The sequence below is a fragment of the Toxorhynchites rutilus genome, chromosome 1 (genome assembly GCF_029784135.1).
Source record: "Toxorhynchites rutilus septentrionalis strain SRP chromosome 1, ASM2978413v1, whole genome shotgun sequence".
NCBI classification, from domain to species: Eukaryota; Metazoa; Arthropoda; class Insecta; order Diptera; family Culicidae; genus Toxorhynchites; species Toxorhynchites rutilus.
In genome coordinates this window covers 143,787,312-143,806,584 of record NC_073744.1, presented here as the reverse complement: position 1 = coordinate 143,806,584, position 19,273 = coordinate 143,787,312, and the positions used below count along the sequence as shown (strand labels likewise).

Here is a 19,273-nt window from a genome sequence, read left to right as displayed (position 1 = left end):
CTGTCCAGTAACTCCTATCCCTACCTCCCCGTGGTGCCGGCTGGGGTACGAGTAACCATAGTGAAGATCGGGTAACCAACCCCGGTGGGATCTTGGTCGAATGCTGACAGGGAAGGGGGCCCATTCGAGCGTCTGTTCACCATGGAGGTGCGGCTCAAAACAGCGTCTGATCCTCATGTTAGGGGCGGCTGATCACTGTCTTCGTGCCAGCGGGGACTCTAAAAAGAGCTGTGCACGACGGTCCTCCGGCGAGACAGGGGGTTGGTGCAGGCCCTGCAAGCCATCCGTAAAAATAAAACGCACAGGAAAATTCACAAAGAAATTCGAGACAGGACAATCGGACTAGACCCACGCAAAGAACACGGACTAGAGATTGGAAACTCGGAACATGGACTCTCGGACTGCATCTGCCTGATATGAATATATTATGTCGTTTAGTTCAATTTTACGATAGCGCATATCATAAAACCGATGTTTGCTATACCAGATTACGACTGATAAATGAAAGCAGATTTTTCGCGTTTTATACGATTTTAAATATACACGATGCATACTTTAAACAATGTTTTATAAGATTGTGACTCGATTCCACTCTATATACAACTTGGAATATGCCTGGTTATACAATTTAATGTTTGCTGGGTACTTCCAAGACTTCCGAAAGTAAAATGACAATTTCCTCACTCAAACCCCCACACAGGAGTTTTCCTACTACATTCTGCAATTAGCATCAAAATCGGGGGCTTCTCGCTATGTTTCCAGTAAGGTGAGAGGGTAATTTTCGAAGAAAACAAACACATTGCTCAAAAAATATTTTGTTTGGGGCTTTGATACCTTCCAGAGAAAATGAGAGTGATCCTCCAGATGGCGGTTTCCGTGCTCGGAAGTGTTGTTTACAATTGAAAAATATCAGTTTAGTGAGTAAAACTGTAGAATGATTGTTTTCCTCCCTCAAGCTCGTTTGACCGGGTATCACATTTTTCGTCAAGTAATTATGGACCGGGTATGAGATTTAATTTTATTCAATTTTGTCGTCCGTCGTTGTCATTTTGCGCTAGAGACCAGACAGCGTACGGCCGATGTTGTCAGCATACACCTCCGTCAGTGCCTTCGCCATAATTGCCAAATTTATGAAAACTTTATCATGAAAATTCTCGTTAACGGTTGTTCCACGTGTAATGCTTGTTATACGGTTCCCGGTATCGTCTCAACACGAAGAATCCAGAAACATACAGATTGTTAAATTTCACTCTGAAGAATCAATTCGAATGCTCCGAATGTGATTGATTTTTTTTTTTCGATTGAACTTCCTTTCCTCGGAATTGCGCTCATAGGAACCATTAATGTTGAAAGTTTTCCGAACGAGCAATATGGCGGGAAAAATTGTGATATGGGCATTTTTATCTCCTCTTTGAGGGGACTCTAATTTGATACGTTGTTGTCAAACACACATTAAGCTGGCATTTTTCCCACACTCGAAGTTGCTATTTCTATTTCCGAGCCAACCTAACTTCTCCCGTGAAAAACTTTTGTCTTTATCAGCGAAAAAAGAAACTTATCCAAAACATAACCATCAAATCAGTCAATAAATTCATCAGATCTCCCACCTAGTAACATTTCCTGCACTTTCTCGGGGATGAATATTTGTTGGGATGGAGAAAAATAGCTCCGTAAAAATAAACAAATGATTTTTTTTGGGGTAAAATAATTGCTGTCGGTGCTGTTTATTCGAATCCATCCATCGTTTCGTTTTCGCCCCCAACGTGTAGTCGCGGAATCGGAAAAGCCCCCGAGGGAGAATCCGCACGCTCTATCGGATCAATCTGAGCGGTTTGTTTTTGCAGGTCCCCAATGGCTCCTCCTAGGAAATTGTAATCCAGGATATTGAAGCGAAGCAGACGTCGTGGATTGACATCGTCCCGTCGCAATCCAATTCCGATATGTACTTTGTTATTGGGATAGGCATTCTCAGGAAGAGATACACCAGATTTGTCTACAGCGGGAAGAACGTGTCATTACGACTCGCTGTGTTATACCAACGTTAGGGGGTACGATTTCTACTTTCATCTACGAATTCCCAGTGCGATTACACGTTTTGGTCGATGTCACACTGGTTGTGTCATTTGCGAATAGTTTCCATGTTCACTTGCATTTACTCGCCTTTGATCAAATATGTATCACGTAAATAAAAACTTCTTTACAAATGACAATGCTGCTATAAAAACGAACCTTTCATCATATTGAAAATCTTTAATTTGAATATTTGTTAAAGGGTCTGTATCAAACGGTAAAAAGGTGGATACTCAGCTCAGATCACCCAAATTTAGGATGGCGACCTCTAAGGTCCATGTCAGATTTAGCGGTTTTGTCCGCGTGGCTGTCCCTGATAAATATCACATAGAGCTGAAACCCGCTGTAGAGCCTCCTCACTCACATCCCATTATCGAGCCATCGATTGAGATTAGACCAGTGGTGTAGCGTGGCCGGGTGACACTCGGGGCGGATCACTAGGGTGTCATCCCTCCAAACTTATCCTAAATATGAAACGTATTTATTGTAATATTCGATAGGACGAACAAGAGATCACAAAATTTTCACGCGTTGGTCACTGGAACTGATAGTTACAAAATAAGAGAATAAATAAAATATGGTTTATTTTTGGGTGTCGAAATGTGACTCAAATAAATCTTATCAGATGGATATTTTTGGGAGCTGAGACCGACACTGATATTGTACAAGTGCTTCCCGTTAAGTGCACTTTAGCTCTCTTGTTGTGGGCTCAATTAATGTGCAGCAATAACGATACTGGGCTCAACGTGTTAAACATATCTGCCCCATTGCACTATGGTCTAGGAGTTGCATTTTTGTGGAAATTAGCATTTAGACAGCTATTCTTTAGACAAAAACTGTCTTCCACAAAGTTGTTACATATAATAGAGCGCCCATTTCCATGTTATCAAAAATAGGGTTACCAAAATTGTCGATGAAATAAAAAATCTAACTTTCTAATCTTTATAGATAGAGATAAACATAGTTCGACAATGTTGTAGTATCAATTATTTAAAACATCTCTTCTATCTCTTGAAATAACCGATATATCGCCTTTTTTGTAAGTTGCGTTAGGGTCATCATGAAAAAATCTGTTTTTTTGCTCTGACTTTTGACGTAGGATTTCTATATAGGGGGGGTCACTCGTCGAAAAATGTAACGTTCATTAAGAGTTTTCAAGTGCATATTACGCAGAATCGTTTTTATGATATATGTTATAATATATATCATTAGACAGCAAATTTATCCAGCATTTTTTTCGTCTGAGACATCAACAGTGGACATAATGAAACAAGTGAGCAATTTAACAAATAAAAGAGACATGTTCTGCGAGCGGATGCGAAGGTATTTCATGTATTATTACAATAATTCGTTCTATCAAACAAAATAGCAAGACCTCGCTAACTGGGCTGCAAAACAGCAAGAGCAATACTTCAAATTGAAGATGACATCATACAGCGCGGACTCGATTATATACAGCTTTTGTTTTCTTTTCACTGTATACAATCGAATCCTGTATATAATCGAGTCAAAAAAAAATTATTTATTCGTTTTTTTTGCATGTATTTTTTGTGTTTTGAATATAAAAGAGGAATTTTTGATTCATCCCCTTAAAGTCAGAAATTACCTTTCTCACATAAAAAAATTATCAGAATTCTCTCAGGAAGTGACAGACGTTCAAATTTGATAAAAAAATCCTTCTAAGCATGTGTTCAAATTTTAACAATGACAGAGTTATTGAATTTTTTTTTGTTTCGAAATTTGTTGCCTCTACATTACAAAGTACGCTACGGAATACAATTCTGTTGTTTCCATTTGAAAGATGGGAAAATTTAGTACAGGATATAGTAGTGGAACATCTAAATTAGTTCATTTTAATAACATTTTGGAAGTGAAAAACTTGAAAGTCAATTATTTTTAATGTGTTATTATGATTTTAATCGAAAAAATTTACATTAAACTAGATTGTTTCTATCAATTAAATTGAAGCTCTCTAACCGGCCTACAATTTTTTCTTTGACACCAAACTTCTATTTTTCTTAATTTGGCTGCAATATCGATATAAACAATTCTTGGTGAAAATTCAAGCAAAATATTCAAAAATCATGATTTTTACTCCACTGTACATGCACTAGCCATCAAAATTACATTTTAACGTTGAAAGGTTACATTTCTTCTTGAAATAAGTCATATTTGAAATATAAAAAAATATTTTTTTCCAAACTATATAAATCGAGTCCAAAATTGTGTATAATCGAAACACATATAATCGAGTCTGACCTGTACCTACTTTACAACCCAATTAACGTTCGCCCTGCTATAGATAAGTCCAGTTGAAGATAGTCCAGTTAGTGAAATAGTTAGCGGGTAACGAACATCTTAAGCGAGTATCTTCAGGGCTGCGACAACATGGGCAATTGTACAGCGAATAATAATCTTCATGACTCATATTCATAATTCTCAATGACTCAATTCTTTCTATGATAGATTCAGCAGTAGAACCAATACGACTTGATTGAGAAAGTATGCAAACGAACATTATTTCACCGAAAATGCTACTATTCCCGATGCCTATATTAAAATACAATTTAAAATCTTAATATAATTAATCCATAAGAAATTAAAACTAATCCAAAATAATAAGAAACGTCGCAAAAGTAATTTACTTTTACAATTTTAAGTATAAATATAGCTCTTCCTAAAAATAATAATAAGAATAACACAATGGAAAAAAAACAATACCATAGCTATCCATTAAAAATTCATGATTTCATGTGTATTTTACCTCAAAATATCACGAAATCGTAGGTATTTTCAACTTATTTTTTTCTTCCCCATAAGCTTTATATTCAATGTAATCAATGACGATTTTTTTGTTTACCGATCCACATATACTCCATCTACCATTCCACTCTGTTATGCGTTAAACTGATATTCATTAATAAAGTTCAATTAGACAGTTGAACTTTTCGCCAAAAACTTTTTTTTTGTTCGTTACAAACCGTTAGACGGTTACGAGTACATATAACTTTCAGGTCTACTATTTGGAGTTTCAAATGAGTTAAACTAACAGATTTCTGAACAATGAAAAGAATTACATTTAAAAAAACAACTGTTCTGAACAATCCCAGTCCTACGTCAAACTTCCGTCTGTGCCCCTAGGCTCAGATCCTTTTACCTATTTATTTCGAATTCTACATACAAACTATCTTCGGAGGACTTTTAGAGCTCACGAATAAAAATATTTTGCGATGCAGAACTTGTCAATATCTCAACTTCACTCAAAGTTATTTATATTTCTTCCCCAAAAATTCTCTCTTCAATTGTTTGTCATTCTTTCTGGGGCAAACATAAAAAAAAGTTTATTGATGGCATTTGAAAGAGCATATTTCACTCTACGTGATGTGTGATTTTCAAAACTATGTTATTTTTCGTGTTTGAGTAAATTACAATTGAAAACATGAGTTTTGGGGTGAAAAACCATTAATAAATTTGAGTAGGATTAAGATATTGACAAGTACTGCATCGCAAAATGTTGGTCTTGATAAGCTCTAAAAGTCGTACGAAGACAGTTTTGATGTAGAATTTGAAATATAATAGTTAGAGCAAAAGAAACACTTTTTCATTGTCACCCTAATGCAGCTTAGGAAAAAAGCGCCAAATCGATTATATTAAAAGATAGAAAAAAGCTTTTTTCTACAAAGTTGTTTAAAATAATTCGGGCTACAACATTGTCGAACTATGCTTATCTCTATCTATAAAGATTCGAAAGTTAGATTTTTTATTTCATCGATAATTTTGGTCACCCTATTTTTGATTTTTGACGTAGCACTACGTCTTACATTAAGGGTGCCAAATCAGAAAACAGGTCACGTTTTCATGAATTAAAGTTAACGTTAATAACTATTTTTGCTGTGAACGGATTTTAAGGATTTGCATACCAATCGAATCGGAAATTTTCTAGGATTTCTTTTATATGCTCTACATTACAATCCCATAGTCTGTATATAGTTTAAATGTATGAAAATTGGAAGCATTCCCATTTCCTCATACATTTGTTCTGTCCATTTGTGTGCTTTCCCGAACAGAGCTGTCAATAACGGGTAACTCATGCAGCCGCTGGAATAGAAACAACGAGAGGGATAGCCAAAAGAGAATATTTGCGAAGTAAACTCCACCCTTGCTGTCGCTAGTGTATAAGTATTTCATCTCCTCTGAGGAAAATTCTCAGAATCTTTCTGTGCCCGAAATAACAAACGTCGCTTATTCTGCTCGTTTTGTGTGTTATGTTTCCCCTCGAGGTGTGAACGCTAGCGTAGATTGCGTAGTCCTACGTCTTAAGCGGTCGTGTCTCGGATACAACTCCTCGATTTTGACGTAGGATTATATCTTTCGGGAACATATTGGGGTACAAATTGAAATTGAAAATCGTCCACATCGTGAAAATTGTCCAATTTCAAACGTTTATTGCTCAGTCATTTCGTGATGGATTGATAAGATTTTTACGTCAGTCGATTTCGGCACTCCATAACAATTTTTCACATTGAATAAAATAATGTAAGTCATGAAACTAACTATCGAACAATTGAAAAATTTCAACCCCTATCCTAACAGAAATATCCACTTCTGATTGGTCGAAATTGACGACACATGCGACGGCTCATGAACTTACAATTATTGGTCAGTTATTTCCTGATGGATTTGCGTGATATTTACATCAATCGATCTGAGCACACCATTATAATTCATCACAATGAATAAAATAATATACTACATGAAACTAACTATCAAACTATCGAAAAATCCCAAAACGGAAATACCTCGTTCTGATTGGTCGGAATTGAAGGGGAACGGCATTGCAAATACATCAAAGTAGAGGTAGCTTTTGTTTTCACCGACATGTATTACCTAACAGAGACTTCAAATTCAAGGTGTCTGGAAGAAAACAGCACGTAAATACCCTCGTGGTCGATGGTTTGACAACCGACGCGCACCAATGGGTTGTGTTCATTGTAAGTAGTGTGGGTACTGCTGGTTGCATACGCGCTGGCGAACAATTTGGGAGCGATGAATAAGTACGGACCAAAACAATTGGTTTTTTTTTTCGTTCCAATAAGAATCTTCCGATGGATTGGTTGAAGAATGATGTTTTATTGAACTGAATAGAACTTATGTTTGATAGAATATAAATAAATTTTAAATTTGGAACTTTAATGTTGGTTGCTCCGTAAAATTTCATATCAATGACCGATCATGCATTGTAAAACTTTTAGCACAAGTGTAAGTGTAAAATTTTATATGGTAGCGGTTGTGTTCAAATTATTTGAAATATGAAACGATTTTTTTTTCCACTCAAGGAAAGTTTATGCGACTATAAAAATTAGATAAATGAAGAAATATTCGGTGCTGTTAGTCCAATTGAAATTCACATCGTGTTCCGTTGGTTTTAAAGCGTAAATGGAAATGGGTTGAATAAACACGCAGAAAATAAAAATTATAAATGAAAATTACCTTTTTCATTTCGAATATGTTTTCTCTATAATAATGTAAAATGTTTTTTTTTGGTGAGAAAAATTGATAATTGTGTTCGATAATGGTAATTGTCTTATGTTACATAGGTAAATTTTTTTTCTAACCCGCCATTTCATTCATACAGAATACATGAGCCATCTCGTCCAGGGCCACAGAAGGCGGCTTTCATATCTCATTCCACTTCGGAATCTTCTATCGTGATACGCACCATACAACGACTAATCACCATCCTTCTGTCATCTTCACTCGGTTAAAAACACTGGTGGAGTAAACAAACAATACCAAACAACTAAACAAAACGGCCCTTTTCATGACCATCAAATCATTATCAAAGAGTTTAACAATGTAATTCTTTAAACATATCCAAAATCAGCATGCAAGAGATAGCCTAATGGAATCCTACGTCAACTGTGCGGTCGTGTCTCGGACACAACCTTCCTGTGACTTGTGACTTCTATTATAGTGACTTTCAACACATTCCGGTTGGTTCGTCACTTTTACTTCCATTTTTGAAAGAATGTCGGGAGTGAGAATTAAACTCATGATCTCTGCGTGAGAGTTATGGATGTTAACCCTACGCCAGATCGCCTCCCCCATTTTGATAACATAAAAATGAGCGCTCTATCATATGTAAGATCTTTGTCGAAGACAGTTTTTGTCTAAAGAATAAATGTCTCCCCCAAAGTTATTTTTTAACTAAGTTTCATGAGAGTAACCATGAAAAAACCCTTTTTAAACTTTGTTCTACAAAGCTGTTTCAAATAATTGGGGCTACATCATTGTCGAACTATGTTTATCTCTATCTATAAAGATTAGAAAGTTAGATTTTTTATTTCATCGACAATTTTGGTCACCCTATTTTTGATAACATGGAAATGAGCGCTCTATTATATGTAAGAACTTTGTCGAAGACAGTTTTTGTCTAGAGAATAGCTGTCGATCTCTAAATGCTAATTTATACTTAAATGTATCTCCTGGACCATTGTGCATTGTTGACCGCCAATTTTTAATTCATTTCAACTCTGATAAGGCTCCCTATAAGATGCCTTAGAAACTTATACAGTTAGAAACAGTTTCAACTTCATTGTAAAATCTGGAACCGATTTATGGAAGTTCCACTTCATGATGAGCAGTAACTCATTCAATGTAATCTCATTAATGACATCATTAGAATTAATTCCATCGGCCTTCAAATGACTACGGAGTCCTGGTATCTCTAGCAAAAGCTACCTTTCCGAAAGTTCGTAGTTGCCAGTTTGTCGAATCGACTTTTTCAGTTCGCTGTCGGGTACTCATAACATGTGTCGAGCTTGAACTGCTACAAACATTTCAGCTTCTTCTTTAGGCGATGGTTCTTTGGTTTGTAAACATTCTGCGCTAGATCTACTTCATGTAATACAACGCTTCAGAAGTACAGATATTGCAGAAGTACTAAATCATAAACTCCTGGTAGGAGGAACCGTGCACTTGATCCAGTATTTGAGTCGCATAACACTCCAGTGGCTGTGATCACTCCATACATTGGTTTCACAGCAGTATAATGAGCACTCCATCGAGTTTGTCTTCTAACAACACACCTCTGTGGCTCAGAGACATTCCTCATCGATCAGTTGAAGCTGCGAAAAACTAGTAAACAAATTAAACAGCTCCAAAAATGTCACACACTGTAGATTCTCAGCAAAATCATGTTGTACTCATAAGCCCAAGGAGTTGTCTATAAACTGAACACCTTGATTTGATCCGCACATGGTTTGTGCTGTCAATAGCTTTCGAACGGGACTCCATAAAAACTAAACCCTGGCCTTCAGTTGTTGAAGGATGTCGTTATTCAAATCTGCAGCTTTTCCCACCCATAACGAAAATACTAGGAGTGGGTTATATACGTGATATAACCGCAAGGTTAACGTAGGACAACCATTGGCATAGTAATCATTCTGTATTAATGGCTGAATGGATATTTTGTTTTCCCTTGGAATTACTTTGCGTTCTGTTCAAATATATCCGAAATATAATATTCTTTTGTTCGAGATCTCTTTTTTACGTTCGACACTCAAATCATCAAGACAAGCCTTCAATCCTTCGTACATCCTAAATATCTTTCCCGTAATATAAAAAATCATCACGGGAACACCTAGTAAACTGCCCAAATGTGTGCGAAATCATATTCAATATTTTGCATGTCCGTTCATCACGGCAGTAAAAGAGAAACTGACAGAGGTTGGCCAGCCGACGCATCATGTATCATGCATCAAGCTATCGCTATTTATAATGATTTAAATAGTTTTTCTTCCGAAGCAGTTTTGAGCTATTGAAACAAGTTTTTAATGTATCTATCTTAGATCATTTTTTTTTTCGAATAATGTCATTTTCATACCACTTCTTTCATCCGGTACAGAGATATTAACGCTCAAAACTTTGTACTCCGAACGTAATTCCCTCGTTCTTGAGACTTAAAATTACATCTCAGTACAGAAATGAAAGATGTTTTATGACGAAACAATGAACATAAAGGGTGTGTCACATCAAATTGCATCACGGAAAAAACGCTGTAGAAATTTAATTTTTAGGAATTATATCTTCTGCTTTCGCTTATAATCAGATAAGAATGTATAGATCACGTTGGCCATGCTTCACTGCCAATTTTTCGTAAATTTGGAAAAATGTCGTCGAACGAAAAAGAGCGTCGTGAATTAATCCTGTGCACTCATTTCGAGAATCCGGAGTTGTCACATCGAGACATCGGTAAGATGCTGGGAATCGTTCAATCCACGGTCAGCAGAGTACTAAAACGATACTTCGAGAACCTAACCATCGACCGGAAGGTGAAGAACGGCAAAAATGGATGCTCCGTCAGTGAAAAAGATCACAAGGGCGTAGTTATGCAGTTTATACGTGATCCGAGAAGTTCGGTCCGGGATGTCGCCAATAAGCTGAATTTGTCAAGTTCATTCGTCCAGCGGACCAAGCAGCGGGAGGGCCTGCGTACATACAAGGTTCAGAAGGCTCCTAACCGCGACGAAAGGCAAAACATGGTGGGGAAGACGCGAGCCCGGAAGCTGTACACCGAAATGTTGACGAAGCCGCATTGCCTGGTAATGGACGACGAAACCCACGTCAAAGCGGACTTTCGTCAGCTGCCGGGCCTGTTGTTCTTCTCCGCAGAGGACTAATTCAGCGTTCCGGAGGAGAAGCGCAAGCAGAAACTTTCCAAGTTTGCCAAAAAGTACATGGTGTGGCAAGCGATCTGCTCTTGCGGAAAGCGGAGCGCCCCCTTCGTGATGACCGGCACGGTAAACGGGCAGGTTTACCTGAGGGAGTGCCTACAGAAGCGTTTACTACCACTATTGAAGCAGCACGAGGGCCCGACCATCTTCTGGCCGGATCTCGCTTCGTGCCACTATTCAAAGGACGTGTTGGAGTGGTACGAAGCCAACGGGGTCACCTTCGTGCCAAAGGAAATGAACCCGCCCAACGCGCCGGAGCTTCGCCCAATAGAGAAAAATTGGGCGATTATGAAGCAGGCCCTCCGGAAGAACCCAAAAGTTGTCAAATCGGAGGCGGACTTCAAGAGAAAATGGATTTCTGTTCAAAAAAACTACAACCTGACGTTGTACAGAACCTTATGGACGAGGTAAAGAGGAAGGTGCGAGCATACGGGCTTGGGCTCGAAGTATGAATAAAAAGAAAATGCCAAAAGTAGTTTAATAGTTTTTATTTTACTGTCTAAAATTTTCAAAAGGATCGGTCTACTGGGCGAATTTCTACAGCGTTTTTTCCGTGATGCAATTTGATGTGACACACCCTTTAAAAAAACAAGAAAAACTCTATAACATGGACTTTTGTTTTTGATAGAGACTTGTTCTGCTAGATAATATCATATGTTATAAACAGCTACCTTTATTCAAAATCATGATTTTTTTTTCAATATAATATACTTGTCATGGTCTAAGGGTAACACCCGAGGTGAACAGCCCCCTCCGCCCCCCTTCCCTACACTACGCCACTGGATTAGACCATGTTGTACGGTAGGCTCAGTTGGGGCATTACATGAATCGCAACACCACAGCTTCCCCTTTTCTCTAAGTGTATTCCAATTGTGTCACAAGGCTGCCCTCTGTAATTAAATTCAATAGATGAAGATAAAAGAGGATGTACAGCCAAATGCAGCATGTATTCCGTCCACTAAAGAAACTGTTAACAGCTCTCTTGTGAATCTGATAACAAATATCCAGCTAAGAGAAGATGTTGTCCTGCGACCTATACAAACATGAGGAATGCAGCTGCGGCCCTAAAGAGTTAGTGCTGAAAATTTACTCCTTCAATTTTCAATAAACACCATGCATATAGTATGCGATTATAATGAAATCTTGTTCTGATCCTCGGTCGAGACAAATAACATAACTAATACTAAAGTAGGATGTGGAAACCGCTGATCATGAAATGCTCTAAACATGACTGTAACCCTTCGCTGCACGAATGAAATTTCCCAGACACTACTCCCGATATTCGCTTCCCAGAAGGAAACACGATTTCGATTTGATTTTGTTCGTAAAACTCAATCTAGCGGGAAACCCAGAAAGGAAGAAAAGTCATAAACTGATACATGATCCATTAGATCCGTCGAGCCATTCCGAATTGAGTTTAAATTTAACGTGGTGTGTTCGAGGCAGACAACATGTGTGTGATTGGGGACGATTTCATTTCTGGCCAATGGCCAATTGGCCGAAGAGGGCAATCAAATGCTTTGTCAAGCGAAGCTGTATTGATTGGGTTTTTGGACTCTGTACAGTGAGTGGCAAAGAAAACGATTCACTAGGAAGGTCGCTTCAAAGCCATGAAGGTATGTGGTAATCTTTTAGTTTCAAAGATTTCAATATGCATGCCTCGAAAGAATGTGATTTAGAAACGACACATCTACAATGGCGTTTTGTAGAAGTATTACTCGTAATCCAAATGTTGAAGGCATGACGCTAGTAAAACTGAAACACATTAGGACTGGAGACAAGTTATGGGCTCATGGATTGCAAGGATATCGTATATCACGTTTTTTTTCCAGATGATCCAGCTAATTTCGATTTCGATGAGGCGGGGCGCTAGGCCTATCATTCAACAACATGAATAAATTCGTTCAGTTTTAAAAACGAGCGATGGTTAAATTATTTGAATATTATTTGTACAAAACTTTATAATCGCGATTAAAAATAGGGTATGGGGGTTTACATTTGTGGTTATATGTATTGTATGAAGCAAAATTTAAGAAAAAAATAATCAGATTTTTTTTGCATGTAGACACTCTAATCGCTATTAAATCGTATATAATTTACAACCTATTCTCATGTTTACCAAGTTTGTTTTGTGCATAATTTCATCAAAATCGGTCGAACCGTTTCGTAGAGGTTCGGTAACAAACACCGTGACACGAGATTTTCATATATATAGATTGAATAATCAAAACACCTATATTCTTCCTATAAGAACATTTATAGGTATCAAAACAACAAGGATGTTCAGTAAATTTAGTCTGTAAAATGAAGTGTGTGGATTTCGAGTCAAAACGGAACTTTTTAACATAGGAATTGGAGTGTTTTTGAAGCATGTTTGCATATTCACTATGTAAAATGAAAACATTTCAACTGAAACGAAAATCTTGCTTAATTAAACAATGTAAAATCGAACCTTCCATGGCTTACACTGTCAATTCATTCATACTCCGCAACGCTATCCTAATTTGATGTCACTATTATGAGTTTTCTGCACTTCCTTATCTTCTTCAACGATTTTGGCATTTGGTCAGTGTCCGAGAACGATGTTGATATTGAATGAACTGGTATATGAATATCAATTAATGACAAAACTTGGGATGTTTCCTTTTGTTCACATTCCGTGAACGCAGAGCAGAACGAAAGAGGGAATGGATGAAAGTGAATGAATCAACTGTCGGTGAGGCTTGTGATAGTCAACTGCGATTGTGAGGCTTGGCGTTTCTGTACCGTATTTGGTAAAAGTGATTTTTTTTCCATTCGGAGTTTTTCACAGTGTTCATTGCACCTGGCATTTTTTTACTTACATTGATTCTCAGAATACCAACACGTACGCGAATTGACTGTCACTTCGTGAAGCGACTCTTGGGATAACCCCCAATGACCGCAACTGGTCCGAAATTCAGCTGAAAAGAATTATGTAAAATAGATATTTCCGTGCACTGGTTCTAATGCTACAACCAAAGCCATATTTCTGATACTTTTGATTTTTCGGATTGTCTTTGTTGATGTTCAAAAGTTGAATTTGTATGATTTTCCAGGATTCAATGGATATTGTAGAGTATTATGTATTCTATGCATGTTGCATATTGCTTCGTCCTTGTGCTGGAAAGGTCTGTTTCTGAAATAGTCGCAAAAAGTTCACGTGTCTTAAAGATAAAGACACTTTTGATACAAACAGGGAATACAAGCAGTGAACCATGGATAAGAAACTAGATTCACTGGGTTGACCAGCTCTTTTTTCAGGCTAGAACTCTGTTGAAAACCTTCGGACAATCCTAGTATTGGGAATAACTACAATATCAAACAGTACGCTATCATATGCGTGATGGTGACCGGAATAAATCGCCACAGTAAACAACTGCAACAGAAACAACCGCTTAGAAAAAGTGTAGTAGGCTAGAAATATTTGGCGCGGGAAAAACATCATGTGCCTCACATTTCTATTATAAATTTATTCTCTTGTTCTCGTTTTTCGAAATTTATTCTGAGGACAATGTAATGGGGACGAAGTCCCCATTTGGCGAGGATAAGGAATCGAGGCGGCCCATGCCGCCAAGATGACGCAATCCGAGTCCACCGCCGACCCGCCGTCGGAAGCGGCGGTGTCTCGCACGCAAACCTGGGATCCACTGATTGCCCGGTTAGTTTGAAACATAGGATACGATCCTTTAGCAATGTCCGACCGAGCTCTAGCGAGCGTCGGACGGTATACGTCTGCCCGGGGCGTTACGTTTGCCTGGGGCGATACGTTTGCCCGGTTAATTCTTGTTTTGAAATACAATACCGCGCCACAATATTTATAGCCTACTACACATTTTATAAGCGGTGGTTTCTGTTGCAGTCGTTTTCTGTGGCGATTTATTCCGGGAACCATGCGTGATAAGCTTTGTACATTGAACAATGACAAAATTTTAAAAAATCTCAAAAATTTCTGTTTGTTTTTTTTTTACAAAAGGGGGATGTGTTTGAGAGTCTGAAACTATGTTAGTTATCACTCGAGTTTACACTTGCTGAAATTACGGCCTCCACGCGCTTCTGGTATGCACGGCAGGTCTAAATGATGTAGCCTGAATCCGTTTCTCTCCAAGTACGGATCAATATTTGCCTGAGGCAAGCTGTATTTGGGTGACGTATAGAACTGATATTGACCTTTATGACGTGCCATACTGAGTAATCCAACGGATTAAAATCAGGTCTGGATGGCGGTCTCATATCCTTTGCCCTGAACGGCAGGTGTGGTACGGAGCCCCATCTTGTTGAAATACAACTTTTGGTTTCTGGCCGTACTGCCCTTCGATCCACTGAAGAAAATACCTACTTAAAATCCCGATGTAGATATCCGTGTTTACTTTGTCACATTCTGGAATGAACATCTGGATCATTTCTTGCCATCGGAAGCCACCAATTCTCCTGTGGACACTTTCGCGAAGAGTTGTCCTTTCTGTTCACGGCCTAAGTCATTTTTTCACGGTTCACCGGAACATTCCCTCTGCGATTGAAATTACTTTTTGCGACATTTGCGCGTGGGACAAATCACGTATACGCTGCCACTTCGTCATGGCGCAACTGTCAAACTAAGGAAATCGGCCTTTTTTTAACTCGCAGCCTACTAAGATTTGAATTATAGATTACCTGCATGGAAAGAAAACCAAAGCATTGTATGCACATGTGAAACGGGAACTTTTGTTGTACGATGGTGCAATTATTATCACGCATACGGTATGCATTTAAAATGTAGGCTTGCTATAGATTTCTGATTGATTTCGCTGATTCAGATAAAAAAATCAAATTTTCCAAGGGGTTGATGTTGGTCTGATAGGATCAAAGGTATATCATCTGCATAGAAGACAACTTTGATTCCACCAAGGATAATATCGAATCAGAAAACTGCTAGATTGGTACCTTGGAGAACATTCGTTTTCTGCAGTTAAATAGATACGATAAAATATGTAACATGTACACGATTAACCCCTTGAACGACAATTTATTTTCAGTCAAGACTGCTCTGGCACACGATTCATTTTTCTTAGTTTCTAAAGGAGAGAATGATTTGAAAATTGATGGTTCATATTCAGTCAATTTAACGCTGTCATTATCACTTTCGCATAAAATATCCCCCATTCTTTTAGCCATATCTGTCATTTAACGCCATAACGTCAGTTTGCTCAGGAAAGTTCATGGTGAGGTGAATTCGTCATTTCCACTCAAGGGGTTGAAATCAGGCTCTGTTACATGAGCCTAAATAAATTAACAAAAATTAACAGAAAAAAAAACAAATAGCTAGAGTAAGATCGGAATACAATTTGAATACATCAATACCATTGGGAAAACATTTGGAGCTATCCATAGTGTATATAATTGCATTCAAAGGAAATGAGAAAACGAAGACACCTTATAAATATTCGCCTGACTCAGCCACCTCACTAGAGGAGATTGAACTTTCGAGTTTAAAGAACAAATGAGGAAGGAAGCCACCCTACTCTCGCTCCAGTTAACGAGCAGACGATAGTCTTTTCTTATGGTGATTTCATATACATATTTCATATTTTGCTTGATACAAGAGCACATTGTTCATTGCTCATGTAAAATAATCACACAAGCAATTCAATTTGAAATTCTCTGTTGCCGTTCTGCTTTCATAGCATAATTTGTAAATTACTTCTTTGGGAATGATGTTGTTGGAGCGGGGAGATGTAATTTTTTGGGAGATACGGAAAAAATACTTGGATATTTTGCAAGTTCAGTGTTCCAGTGTCGCTTTAGACAACGAGCAATCATCAACGAGCATATTAATGCTGTGGAGAGGAGTTAATTTGTACTTAAAATAAACGGTTTATCACGTTGCTGCCTTTTGGACCTTTTGGACCATTTACAGAAGCTACATAATGAAGTATGTATATACTCATAGACAAAATTTTTGTAGCATAACTCGATTATCTCATTCCATTCTTCCGCGTCAAATGGACTTCATTGCATTCCGAAGTGACTCCTTCTAGACTGAATTCGTTTCTCTCTCTCATGTATCACGTATGTATGTATCGATGTTTGAGTTTAACGTGGTTTGACATATACTACAGGTGAGCTAATTTTTTTTGTATCTAACACGAAAATTGCTCACACGTGTAAAATAGTGTGCAGTGTTGTGTCCGGAACCACTGACAAATTTGTGAATTTTGTTGATAAAAACCCGTTTTTCTGTATATTTTTTTCGAAAAATTGAACTCGAAGACAAAGTGAACTAGAATTTTGTTCAGAATTCCTTCCAAACTGCAAACTATATTGCAAGCAATTTACTAATACTAACGCGAATAGAATACCTGATAACTGTCTAAGTTCGCTGGTTTGAGTTCACGTTGGGTAGACAGTAAACCGTCCATCAAGAATAGTTCATCAGTCATCCTCGCTCTCAACGCTCGTCAATTTATTTTAGAGTCAATTCAAATAATGTTGACGGCGAATGCCGAAGTAGTTCATGTCAAAGCAAAGCTACTGAGAGGAGAGTCGATTTTCATTTTTCATCTTCGAAGATTTCGGACCCTGTCGACTGTACATCATCGCGATTTTGGCCGCCATCCACTTAACAACCAAACGGTGGCGATGATGGCTTTTTTTTCGTGAAATTGTAATAGGTTTTTTAAATTGGCCTTTCCTAGGTTAGAGATAAATGAACTACAAAAGTTTAAAGCCTTCATAACAAAACAATCAACCACTCGTCAAAACATCATCAACTCAGTTTGCAATCATTATCATTATCATGCCGGGGGTTCGGGTTCGATTCTCGTTCTGGCCGGGGGATGTTTCGTGTATTCTAGAGCTTTCCACTCCGAAACACATTCTAGGCGTGTTCTTCGGCATAGAAATCTCAACTAAGTACTAAGTACTAAATAAAAATGACGCAAGTGGTACCTACGTTGAGAAGGCCAAAGTTCCACTGGGAACGTTAGTACCATCCAAGAAGAAGAAGTTTGCAATCAGTCGGTGGCGGTTATAAGTTGAAAATTGTCCTTTTCCAAGACTAGACGCGAATGAACTGGAGAAATTTTAAGCATCTACTATTCAAGACAACATCGTCATCACCGAAGCTTCCCCGTCCAGTGAATGTTTAAATAAAAAGCTTCAATGAAGCACACTAAGAAGGAGAAGAAGAGGAAACCAAAATAAGTTGCGAAATTATGTAGAAATTAAATAAAAACTTATCAAAGTCCAACGAAAACCGAATCGACCAACTACAATTCAAATTAAAAAAAATATATATAAAGTTTTTTTCAGAACCACCAAAGTTATTATAAAGAGTTAATTTTTCCAGTAAACTAAATCATTTTTCGGGAAGAGGAAGAGGAAGAGGAAGAGGAAGAGGAAGAGGAAGAGGAAGAGGAAGAGGAAGAGGAAGAGGAAGAGGAAGAGGAAGAGGAAGAGGAAGAGGAAGAGGAAGAGGAAGAGGAAGAGGAAGAGGAAGAGGAAGAGGAAGAGGAAGAGGAAGAGGAAGAGGAAGAGGAAGAGGAAGAGGAAGAGGAAGAGGAAGAGGAAGAGGAAGAGGAAGAGGAAGAGGAAGAGGAAGAGGAAGAGGAAGAGGAAGAGGAAGAGGAAGAGGAAGAGGAAGAGGAAGAGGAAGAGGAAGAGGAAGAGGAAGAGGAAGAGGAAGAGGAAGAGGAAGAGGAAGAGGAAGAGGAAGAGGAAGAGGAAGAGGAAGAGGAAGAGGAAGAGGAAGAGGAAGAGGAAGAGGAAGAGGAAGAGGAAGAGGAAGAGGAAGAGGAAGAGGAAGAGGAAGAGGAAGAGGAAGAGGAAGAGGAAGAGGAAGAGGAAGAGGAAGAGGAAGAGGAAGAGGAAGAGGAAGAGGAAGAGGAAGAGGTTGGCAGTGGCTGAAAAAATTGCATTTTTGCAACCCAAGATAACCAAATGCACTGAAAGTTTATCACGTGACAAATCATTATCATTAGAAATTAGAAAAAGGCAGACTACATGAAGAAACTTGCTGTTTGAATTGAATTGATGAATTGATTGACCGAATTTCCCTTAGTGAAACACTACTAATCCATTACAGAAGCAAATCATCATTGGAAAAACCGTTCGCAAAAGATCATGGGGTAAACGCGGTGAGTCATTGCCAACAAATTCAAAGTCTGGGCAGACGTAAAATAAGGTGATTCCGTGTGTGTACTTGATTAATAGATATTTGAATAGAATCTATTTTCAATCATTCTGACTATGACACCAGAAGACCCTAACACTGATAGAGGCAAGAAATTCACATATGCAACTTTTACATATTGTAGAGCGGATGATTTTTTGTGTCGAGCACTGTATCAGAAAAATGGATACTCTGTCTTGAATAACCACTGAGAGGGAATAATTTCCTATGCGCATTGGAAAGCCGAAATAGGTCGTACTTACGAATGTCCGAACGTAAAATTACGTTTCATTCGTATACA

The 19,273-nt window shown here is 38.1% G+C and overlaps 1 protein-coding gene across 5 annotated transcripts in view; it reads right to left on the bottom strand.

The window, feature by feature from the left end:
- LOC129763551 (RYamide receptor-like) overlaps nt 1-19,273 on the bottom strand; it is a 453,048-nt gene that overhangs the window by 15,307 nt on the left and 418,468 nt on the right. The window lies entirely within an intron of this gene.